At 45.0% G+C, this 12190-nt stretch overlaps 1 protein-coding gene across 1 annotated transcript in view; it reads left to right on the forward strand.

Annotated features, from left to right (window-relative positions):
* Positions 1 to 8932: 8932 nt before the first annotated feature.
* Positions 8933 to 12190, forward strand: part of LOC123363398 (stonustoxin subunit beta-like) — a 56718-nt gene continuing 53460 nt past the window's right edge. Inside the window, exon 1 of the mRNA XM_045004318.1 lies at positions 8933 to 9039. The gene's annotated coding sequence lies outside the window, so the exon portion shown is untranslated. The remainder of the gene's footprint in view (positions 9040 to 12190) is intronic.

Consider the following 12190-nt stretch of genomic DNA (forward strand, 5'->3'; position numbering starts at 1 on the left):
TCACCAGCACAGCACCTCCTCCTGGTCATCTCAGGAATTAGCTCTTTTCCAGCTTGAAGCACCCTCTGCTGGCCAACATCTCACTTGTCGCTAGCCCCCTGTCACTCCTGGACCCCGGTGCCTCTATCTTGGGGTGCTGCCCCCTGGCAGTACCCCCTCACTATGGGTCTCCCCTCCCAGGGGAACCCCCAACCCTCTAACCCCACCTTGCCTCAGTGGCTACTGCCAGTCATCATCTAGCCCCCACTCCCTGGGGCAGACGCAGCCTGTAATGGCCACTCATCATTTGCAAGGGGTAGGATCTGCTGCCTTTGCCTATCCTCAGGCTGCACCTCTGTAGCCCCAGTACCTTTTCATAGGCCTTTCCCAAGGCCTGCAGCCTGGGGGTTTGCCAGCTCCTCTTGTCTTCCCCCAGCTCTGCTCTGCTGCCTGCACCCTAAGCTCCCAGGCAGCTAGGTCCTTCTCCCTCTAAAGCTGGAGGGAAACTCCTTCAGCTTTTAGCCCACAGCCCTCTTATAGGGCCAGCTGTGGCCTGATTGGGGCATGGTCCCAGCTGTGGCTGCTTCCCCACTCAGCCTTTCCTAGCCACAGCCCTCTCCAGGGCTGCTTTTAACCCATTTACCCAGGAGTGGGGCAGCTGCCCCACTGCACCCTCCTTGTACAGCATCCACCAAAATAACAGTAATAACAAGACAAACAACACAACACCATTTGTGTTGCAACAGTAGACCTATGGTGTTTTGGGTTGTATTTCCACTGGAGCCAGCTTGCTCATAGAGTGTCTGAAAAACAAAATAAACATTTCTCAGCCCCTTGGTGGGGACAGATTCTTGCTTAAAAATTCCCTTTCCTTTTACAGATTTTTTTGCTCACTGCAGGAAAACCACAAGAATTAGCTCCATACTTTCCTCATTTTGTTCTATAGGCAGGCTAGAGTTTTACCCTTAAAGGGAAAGGATGAATTATCCCACTGTTCATTTATGAAATTCGTGAGGTTGTGTACCTCAGTGTCCCCTCTTGTACAACAGACCAGGTTTGCAATAGTTTCTCTGCTGTACCAAGCTTTAAATTTATTCTCAAGTAATAGCTGAGGGGCAGTATTGCCATGAGACCTTTGACATAAAATTTGCTTTTAAATACCATTTTAAGCATGCTTAAAATTTCCCCCCAAAATCCTACACATTATACATTGTTACAAGATAACTCACTAGCATTTCTTCCAAGGCTTAATGTTGTGACAGTCAGATTAGTCAAAGCCACCTCAGGGCTCAGTGTTTTTGACATTGCTCCTTTGTACATTTTACTCCTGCCTTTTCATTAGAGGTACACTGTCTTTTAACTTTTTGTCCCCCTCCGGCAATTTTTAGCTGCTATTTATTACCAAAAAAGGAGCCAGGATCTTTTTCCATTCTCCCAGTTCTGTGCCTCAGCCAGGGCCACATTTTTTAATTCATATTTAAAAAGATATTATTGTGACAGGTTGGCTCACAGAACCCCCCTTGGGAGCTGCCACCTGATGTGCCCAGATCACTTCTGCCCCTGTTTTCCCTACCAGCTCAGGACTCCAGCACCCTGTCCTGCTGAGCCAGACACTCCCGTCTGCTCCAACACAGACCAGGGTCTGAATTACTTGCCCCAAAGCTGCAGATTTAACTGAAAGCAGCTCACAGAAGTGTTCTTGTCTTTAACACTCAGATGCTCAACTCCCAATGGGGTCTAAACCCAAATAAATCCATTTTACTCTGTATAAAGCTTATATACAGTAAGCTCATAAATTGTTCGCCCTCTATAACACTGATAGAGAGAGATGCACAGCTGTTTGCTCTCCCAGGTATTAATATGTAAGGGGCCTTGTTACCCCTTACTAACATTCAGAGGGGGTGTTTTGGTTGGCTAGCTCTCAGCACTAAAACAAAGGGGAGAGGTCAATGCTCCAGGTCAGCCTCAGCCCCTGAGCCTGACTGACACGGCGGGCAGGCTAATCAGGAAGTAGGAGGCCGGGGGGTCCTGTCTTTCGTGTGAGCTGGATTTGCCTGGGTCAGACAGAATGGGGCTGAGCTAAGGAGAAAGCAGGGGCCCAAGCTGAGCTGGGGAGCAGGGCTGCAACCACAGAGCCAGAGACATGGCCCAGGGAGAGCAGATCCTGTGCTGGGAGCAGAGCTGCAGCCACAGAGCCGAGTGCTGTGAGCAGCTGGGGCCAGCCAAGTGGGGACCCTGGGCAAAGGGCCCAGTGCAGAAAGACACCCCCAGCCAAGGGTCCTTGCAGGCCAGACTGGGAGGGGGATCTTAACCCGACAGGGGGCTGATGCTGGGAAGCAGGGTCTCACCACCCAAAGCCCGGAGGCGTGTGGCCACCAGAGCAAGTGTCCAACCTGCAGCATCCCTGCAGCACAGTCAGGGCCTGAGAAGGAGGCCTGGGACCTACAAGGAACAGACTGTGAAGTGCCCTGATGTCCAGAGACACTGTTTGTGATGGTCCCTGCCATAGAGCAGGGTGATGTGTTTTCCTGTAACCTTTCCCATTTTTCCTTATTCTTTTTTTTTAAATTAATTGTTAATTAAACAACTTGTATTTGCTTTAAATTGTCTGGAATAATCAGTGGGTCAGGGAATTGTCCAGTGCAGAGAGGGCACCCCGGAGTGTGGACACCCTAGCCCCTGTCCTGGGTGACCACAGCAGGGTTGGGGGTCGAGCCCCCCAGGAATCCTGGGCCCAGCCTTGCTGGGGTTACGAGGACTCTGCCAGACAGGAGAGTGGCAGGGGAGTCCTCAAGGGCAGGGAGGCCTCTGGGTAAAGGAAGTGGGAGCGAGGACTCAGATCCTTTCGCTAGCCCACTTCACCAGGGTAGCACAGATGCCAGGAAAGTTCCCCACAATAGCGGGACCATTCCCCCACTTACAAATACATACTCTGAGTTAATTAATAAGTAAAAAGTGATTTTATTAAATACAGAAAGTAGGATTTAAATTGTTCCAAGTAGTAACAGACAGAACAAAGTAAGTCACCAATTAAAATAAAATAAAACACGCAAATCTATGTCTAATCAAAGTGAATACAGATAAGATCCTCACCAGTTCCAGAATGCTCCCTTTTACAGGCTAATCTCCTTTTAGCCTGGGTCCAGCAATCACTCACACCCCTTGCAGTTTCTTTCAGGTATCCTTGTAGGGTAGAGAGGCTCTCTTTAGCCAGCTGAAGACAAAATGGAGAGGTCTCCCATAGGTTTAAATAGACTTTCTCTTGTGGGTGGAGACTCACTCCTATGCAAAGTCCAGCTCCAAGATGGAGATCTGGAGTCACCTGGGCAAGTCACATGTCCATGCATGACTCACAGTTTCTTACCAGGTAGCAGCCATGGGTCACATGCTACCTTGAACATCCTCAAGTAGACTTCTTATGTGGATTGGAGCATTCCAAGATTCATTGTCCTTTAAGTGTTTCTTGTTTAGGTATTTCAACATTCCTTTCTCCAGGAACTGACCAAATGCTCTACTAAGGTTATTTAGAAATCAAGCCAGTACACAGCCAATATTCATAACTTCGAGTACAAAAATGATTCATGCATGCAGATAGGATTAATACATTCAGTAGAGTATAACCTTTACAGAGATTTATTACATGGCATATGTAGCATAAAACACATTTATAAGCATATATCCATAAAGCCTTATGGGAGGTACCATCACAATTATACTTTATAAAAACATGGAAGTACCCAAAGGGTTAAATGCTAAATACCAAAGCCACATCACACTAGCTGCCCGTGTCAGGTATAAGGGTCTGTCAGTGTTGCAACTTTGAATGAGAGATTCAAATGGAGTTTTAGTGGCATTTTAAACTTACAAACAGGATTTTACAAACCATAAGTGTTGTTTTAGGTCCTTAAAACTTTACATAATTACGCACACACACAATTTTTTGACTAACAAGTCTTTTTTTTTTTTTACACAACTACCCAGATTACATTCCCATTTTGTACAATGGGAGGCAGTCAATTTTCAATGGAAACCCCTTATATTTCTTTAGTGATTTTGATTAGTCCTGCTATAAATTCAGAGCACTGGACTTGATGACCTCTCGAGGTCTCTTCCAGTCCTATGATTCTATGTTGAACATCACTGGTCCCTGTACATATCCCTGGGGAACACTGCGATTTACCTCTCTCCATTCTGAAAACCATATAGTCCTAACATTTGTCTCCTGCCTTTTAACCAGTTACTGATCTATGAGAGATCCTTCCCTCTTATCCCATGAGTACTTACTTTGCTTAAGAGCCTTTGGTGAGGGACCTTGTCAAAGGCTTTGTCATAAACATACAGCTAAGGGTAGCATAAAATCCCTCCTTTACCTGTAAGGGGTTAATCAGTTTAATTAACCTAGTTGGTACCTGACCAGAAGAACCAATGGGGAAAGAAGATACTTTCAAATCTGTGTGTGTGGTGGGGGGAAGGTTTTGTTTGGGCTTTTTGTTGTTGTTCCCTCTCAGGACAAAGAGAGACACCAAGTAGGTAATCCAGCTCCTATTGAAATGATACATCTAAAATTACAGAAATTGTAAGTAATAGCAAGGAAATGCGTTAGATTATCTTTTGTTTTAGCTTGTGAATTTTCCCTATGCTACGAGGGAGGTTTATTCCTGTTTTTGTAACTGAAGTTGAGCCTAGAGGGGAATCCTCTGTGTTTTAAATCTTTTTATCACCCTGTAAAATTACCTTCCATCCTGATTTTACAGAGGTGCTTCTTTTACTTTTTTCTTTATAATAAAGTTCTTCTTTAAAGAACCTGATTGATTTTAGTGTCCTAAACATAAAGGGTCTGGTCTGTACTTTTATTAAAGACAATTGGTTGGTATATTATTCTCAAGGCTCCCCAGGAAAGGGGGTGAAGGGGCTTGGGGGGATATTTTTTGGGAAATAGGAATTCCAAGTGGTCCTTTTCCTGGATCGTTGTCTAAATCACTTGGTGGTGGCAGCAGTATACCGTCCAAGGACAAGGGAAGGAATTTGTGCCTGGGGGAAGTTTTAACCTAAGCTGGTGGAATATAAGCTTAGGGGATCTTTCATGCGGGTCCCCACATCTGTACCCCAGAGTTCAGAGTGGGGAGGGAACCCTGACAGGCTTTCTGAAAGTCCAAGTACACTATATCCATGGAATGGCCCTTGTCCACATGTTTGTTCAGCCCCCTCAAGGAATTTCCCTTTACAAAATCCATGTTGACTCTCTCCCAAGAAATGGTGTTCAACTACGTGCAGCCCACCTCCTGTTCACTAGCCCACTATGAGGTTGTTTAAGATAGGGTAAGTCTGCCTGGTGGCTTTTTACACCACTTTGGAAACTGACCTGAGGCTCCTCTGTGTGCTCTGTATTGTGGGTGAGTGTGTGTCACCTCAGACCAGACCCACTCAGACAGACAAACTACCAGGAACAAAGTTTTATTCTGTAAAGAAACATAGAACAGGATTCCAGTCCAGCAACATCCTCTCTGCTTTCTTGCACTGGGATCTTACCATGAGTCAGTGCTGAGACTTCCTGCTGGGAGGCAGAGGGTACTTCCCTGCAGGAACTATGAAGTTCTGCCAGTATGCCATAGTTTGTAAGCTACAACTTGTAGTTTCCACTGCTGCTGTTGAAGCACACTGGACCTTGGGCTACAATGTGTAGGATAATTCTATTCTTTGCTATAGTTTCAACCAATTTCCCCGGTTCTTCAGTTAGGCTTACTAGCCTGTAATTGCCAGGATCGCCTCTGGAGCCTTTAAAAAACAAAACAAAACAAACAAACAAAAAAAGATGTCATATTAGCTATCATCCAGTCAACTGGTACGGAGGCACATTTAAAGGATAGGCTACATACCACTGTTAATAATTCTGGAATTTCACATTTGAGTTCCTTCAAAACTCTAGAGTGAATACCATCTGGTCCGGTGACTTATTATTGTTTAATTTATCAATTTGTTCCAAAACATCCTCTATTGACACCTCAATCTGGGAGAGTTCCTCAGATCTCTCTAAAGAATGGCTCAAATTTGGGAGTGTCCCTCACATCTTCCATAGTGAAGACCAATGCAAAGAATTCATTTAGCTTCTCCACTTAGCATCTCGATCATCCAGTGGTCCCAGTGATTGATTCCTACTTCTGATATACGTAAAACAAATTTTGTTGTTAATTTGTCTTGTGCTAGTTGCTCTTCAAATTCTTTTTTGGCCTGCCTAATTATACTTTTACACATGACTTTCCAGAGTTTATGCTTCTATTTTCCTCAGCAAGATATGACTTCCAATTTTTAAAGGATGCCATTTTGCCACTAACTACTTTTTACCTTGTTGTTTAGCCATTGTGGCACTTTTTTTGTCTTCATTGTTTTTTAATTTGGGGTATACATTGAATTTGAGCCTCTATTGTGGTGTTTTAAAAAAAGTTTCCATGCAACTTGCAGGCATTTCACTTTTGTGATTATACTTTTTAATTTCTGTTTAACTAGTTTCCTCATTTTTGTTCAGTTCCCCTTTCTGAAGTTAAATGCTACTTGGGCTTCTTTGCTATTTCCTCCCCCCATCCTCCCCAAAATATGTTAAATATTTAAAAAATTAATTACATGGTCACTATTACAAAGCAGTTCAGCTATATTCACCTCTTGGACCAGGTCCTGTGATCCACTTAGGACTAAATCAAGAATTGCCTCTCCTCTTGGGGGTTCCAGGACCAGCTGCTCCTAGAAGCAGTCATTTATGGTGCCTAGAAACTTTACGTCTGCAACCTGTCCTGAGGTGGCATGTACCCAGTCAATATGGGGATAACTGAAATCCCCCATTATTATTGGGTTTTTTATTTTAATAGCCTCTCTAAACTCCCTGAGCATTTCGCAGTCACCTTCACCATCCTAATCAGGTGGTCGGTAGTATATTCCTACGGCTAGTATATTATTCAAGCATGGCATTTCTAGCCATGGAGATTCTATTGTTTATGTTTCTATGTTTTTACTCATGTCCATCTCTTTCCACCGATGCCTGACTGTTCAGCTGTCCCATAGGACACACATCAGGATTCCTTTTTCTTTGTTACAGTGCCAACAAATATCAGAGGATGAGGCTTTTACCTTGTACAACCTCAGTAAAGTCCAATTAATTTTGAATTTCAATATTCTGTAATATGTTCTACCACTGGGATTCTTCTAAGGGCTGCAATAAATCCCCTTTCCACAGTTTCAAAAAACTACAGACTGATGGAGCTCTTCTTCAGTAACAAACATGGGCACCAGGTAGAATAGACTAGGGGAGGCTAAGCCTCCCCAAACAGCCACCGACCTTTGAGAGCATGGACATGCCTGTGCTCTGCCCCGAGGCCCTGCTCCCGCTTTTCCTCTGTTGCCAAACCCACGCTGCTCCTCTTCCCCTGCTCTGTGTCTTCCCCCGGAGGTCCACCCTTGCTCTGTCCCTTGCTATCCCAGCTCCACCCTTTCCCTGAGGCCCCCACGGCTCGCCACTCACTTCTCCCCTCCATGGAAGCAGTGGAGAGCATGGGAGCAAGGGAGCAAGCAGTGGTGGCCAGGGTGAGTGGCGGGGGCCAAACACGGAGAGGACCAAGAGAGAGCAGGGCCTGGAGGGAGGAGGCCAAGCAGGCATGGGCCTCAGAGCAGAGCCTCCCCAAATGCCAGAGCCACATGCTGCCCAGGTTAACAAAGCATACATGGGCCTTGAGTTCGGCCATTTTAGATTTCAGAGACAATACGTCTGTTAGACTTGATCTAAACTTGAAAGTTACATTGGCGTAGCTACGTTAGTCAGAGGCGTAAAACGACCTACTCCTCCGACTGACATAGCTACATCAACATGACATTTTATTTTAAGGCTTCATAACAAACAAATCAAAAACCTTGTGGACTCTGCCCTCCCGGTCTGTGCAAGGCCAGCAGTCCCTTTCCCAAGTCTTTCCTCACACCGGTAACTGCAGTAACCAAAGTTCCCTGGCTTTTATCTAAGGGTACGTCAAGACTACCTGCCGAATCGGCGGGTAGCGATCGATTTTGCGGGGATCGATATATCGCGTCTCATCTAGATCCCTGAACACGCTCCCGTCAACTCCGGAACTCCACTGGAGCGAGCGGCGGTAGCGGAGTCGACGGGGAGCCGCGGACGTCGATCCCGAGCGGTGAGGATGGGAGGTAAGTCAGGATAAGATACTTCGACTTCAGCTATGGTATTCCCGTAGCTGAAGTTGCCTATCTTACCTCGACACTGCCCCCCAGTGTGGACGAGGCCTAAGAGTCTTAGCAATAAAGGACATTACACACACACACACACACACACCCCTTATTGCCACTTGGTTTCTGGAGAAATTCCGATGTGTTGTGGCCTGGCAGTAGTTCATTGAGGGCATAACCCCTAGTGAGCTAATTAAATTCCAGGTCTTTCTCAGGTGCAGTGGGCAGGGCTAATCAATCAGCTAGCTAATCACGGCCAACCCTTATGCCGTCACAAAGCCTCGTTTACTACCCAGGCACCTACCTGTGCTGTACAGGCAATTAAATAATTTCTTCTCTCTCTGCCCCTTGACAGCAGACACAACTTTGTACTGAAGCTCTTCCCACACTCCAGTGTCAGTCAGTGTTCAGGTAGAAGATTGTGTCTTTGATCTCTGCCAACATTGTTCAGTGAATCTCCTCTTTCTGCTGGGAAGCTGAATGTGCAATCCTACTAGTTTATATGTAAGATGGTGATTTGGGATTTGTATCTAGACACATTCTGCTGTGTGGCCTTCTTCAAACAGGATTTTTATCTCTAGATTTGCTTTTATCTCACTAAAGTCTGGGTTCCTGCCAAAGTGCCTGGTTTAGTGTAGATGGGCCCCTGGTCTCTGGGATGGGAGTGGTCTATTGCTGAGTGCATTTAAGAAATGCAGCAATCAGAGCTGATTTCACTTTCAGGTTACACCTTGTTCTCTGAGGAGCTTCTGTGTGAAGCTGTTGGATAAAGTGGTGATATTTCCTGAACTCTCCTGTTTAATTTGTATTATTAGAGCCAGGGAATCCATCCTCCAGGTAAGGATTTAAGCAAATCTCTTTGTCAGAATGGAATGATACTGGCCTGTACAAACTTCAGAATTCTTTCTTTGTTCTTTTTCTGGTGACACTTTTGTCTCCAGGGCTGTGTCTGAGCCTGTCAGCCTTGGAGCTGGGCTATTAAATGTAGTCTCAAGGCTAGAGAGCAAGCAACTGGGGTTTGAATTTTGAATAGAAATCTACAGGGTAAGTGACAGGTGCTGCCAAAGTGCTTTTTCTCTCAATTGTAAAAATGATATTATTGAACTCAGCTGGAGGGTGTGTATTTAGTGTATTTAGTGCTGGAGGAGAGCTAATGTGACACCATTCTGGAAGCTTCTCTGTGTGGGGAGGGTCTGGAGTTGGGTGCTGAGCTCTAAGCAAGAGGCCTGGCAGAGAGCAGAGCCTATGCCCTGGCCTGAAAGTATGGCCCAGCTGGGAGTGTCTGGATATTACCTTTTCCTTTGTTTGTTTTCCTGCTGCTAACTTGTATATGTCCTGGGAATCTGGACAGGGTGAGCACCCAGAGGGCGGGAGGTATGAGACTCTGTCTCCCTTGGAGTGCTATTGATTTTCCTCACTAGAGAGGCCAGTCCCAGAATGGGTTTATACCCCCCCAGCACACCAAGGGGCACTCTCGAGAGACCAGCACCCTGCCAAGCCCATTGTATTACTTTGACTGTCTCCGGATTCAATAAGCGAGTCTTGTGTCTGCATCTGCTCCTCTGCCATAAGGATATTGTTTACTCCAGCTCATTTGCTTTGCTATGTCTTCAGTTAAGTGTTGAGTTTGTTTAGCTTTTCCCCTGGCTGGTTTCTCTTTGTACGTGATGAGTCCTCTGTCTCCGCCGTGTATTTGGTCAGAAATCCCTCTGTGTAGCTATTAAAATAACTGGCCCTCTAGATACAGCTTTAGTAAATGGTTGATAGTTCATATGGGGTTATTTAATGCAGCGTTGTCAGAAATTTCACTCTACGCCCACTTCTGTATCTTAGCAAGATTTTATTGCACCATCCCTTGGTACCAGATAAATTAAATTATTTTCAGTTGTGTACAGTATATAAGGGGTCAGCACAGAGTTAGCCATAGATCACCTAGACCATTACAGACTAATCACACAGTTTTACGGGGTGGTGAATATCCACACCATATTTAAGGTTATAACATGGTTACTGTTGAAATTGTCACTCCTCCCTGCGGTCAACAGACATAGGTTTTAAAAACTGCTGTGCCAGTTCTGGGCCCAGCAGACTCGGTGGGGCAAACCTGAAGTCACTTGCCCGGGGAGAAGCACTGACAGGTGGAGAGCTCTCATTACAGTCCCCAGCTCTGCTTCCTCTCTTCATTCTGGAAGGGAGTGAGGAGCAAAAAGCACTGTTCTGCAACAACTGTAGCTCCAGCTTACTTTCAAACCCTCAACATTTTCATAGAACACAGTTGTTGTTTTCTGGCCAGCCCGACTCAGTTAGATTTTGTTCGGTACATTTTGTTCTGTAATTTGTCTAAAATTGCATTTTTAAAATACGCTTAAAATAAATAAATCACATTGCCACAAGTAGTATATTGTGTAGCTGCTTCAGTACAAGTACAATCATTTGCTGATTGTTACCCGGGATTCTTTCAACCCAAAGCTCTTGGTAACTTTTACTCTGTGCGAGGAGGTGTCAGAAATAAATCAAGAGAGACACAGCCATCCGACCGATCGATGGCTGGCACAAACAGGACAACACAAGAGTGCTTTCACTTAAAGTGAAACTTTACTTAGTCTCAAGAACTTACACACGTCTGCAACAAGTTAGTAAAACACCCCCAACCCTGGATAATTACCGAAGATGAGTGTGGCCTTTGAGTGGCACTGTAACAGACTTCCGCTGGCCAGACTTCCGTCTGCTGGTGGGGACCCCAAGGCGCGTCCCGAGGGAGTGTTCCTGAAGAGCCCGTTTTGAGAAGTCCGGTTACCTCAAACTTTCCCCCCTTATTTATACATTAGTAACAACATGACACGTTCCTGAAAGAAAACTTGCTTTTTATGGTCATCAATTTATCAGATATGTTTTGTCTTTTTTATCAGAGTGTTCATGCCTTGGGGCCCTGACAAACATTTCCGGGGGCACATACAGACAGATTTCCTGTTTTTCTAAAATACATAAATCAGCAATTTTAACATTCTTATCAGGCAGGATGCGGGGTCAAGCTGCCCTGTCTGTGGCACCCCAAACTCCCTCTTCTTCTGCCTTGGTTATGCCGAGGCCACTGCACAACCAATTTACAAGTGCTGACTTGGCTGCTTTTAGCAATAAGCAAGAGAGGTTTAATATGGCCTTTTAACTACTATTAGCAATGAGCAATAGTGGTTTTAGGCACTTCACTGGTTTGCCAAAATTTTCCTGTACAGTTCCCCTTCCTTAAAGGTCACCTTTCACACAAGGGGGTCTTTACATGATCGCTGTTACACCTTTCCTGGATGCACCTGAGTTGAGATTCAGTGCAAGCTCAAGGCGCTCAGCCGAGACCAAGCAAATGATTTTCTTGTTGGCATCCCATACTTAGCACAAAAGTATAACAACTAACAAATGGTCGTTTTAGCCTACTCTTTCATATGAAGGAGAGGTGTCAAGTTCGATATGTTCCCTTCCCAGGGGTATGAGTGCTGGTGGCAGTAACCACAGACTCATCTGTCAGGGGACTTGCAATCGTCAGATTTTGCGCCAGGTCCAGCATGTCATTAGGCTGATAACAAAAACCACTACTATTTGGCACCTCAAGATTACTATGATAGGGTGTAGGGCCAAATTCAGGATGCCTGTGCCAGTGGGGGACCATCCCAATAACATTTCCCACCAGTGGTGCGACAAGTCCTGGCCAATTCTTTCAAATACCCGTTTAATTTAATTGGAGTTATGATGAATGGTAACCAGGACTCTATGTCCTTCCTGTTTTGCAGTAGATAACTGGTTCTGTAAATTAGGGTGTACAAGCAATGTGTGTTAAGTTCATTTCAAGGAGCCTAGGTTTTACAATATAATACAAAATATAAGATACTTATAACTGACTATATTTAAATTTGGGTATATGAAATTCAAAATCACATCTCCTAATTGCTACAATATGACAAAAACATTTATTCTCATAAGGATTACGATTTATTTT

This window comes from Mauremys mutica, chromosome 2 (genome assembly GCF_020497125.1).
Source record: "Mauremys mutica isolate MM-2020 ecotype Southern chromosome 2, ASM2049712v1, whole genome shotgun sequence".
Lineage (NCBI taxonomy): Eukaryota > Metazoa > Chordata > Testudines > Geoemydidae > Mauremys > Mauremys mutica.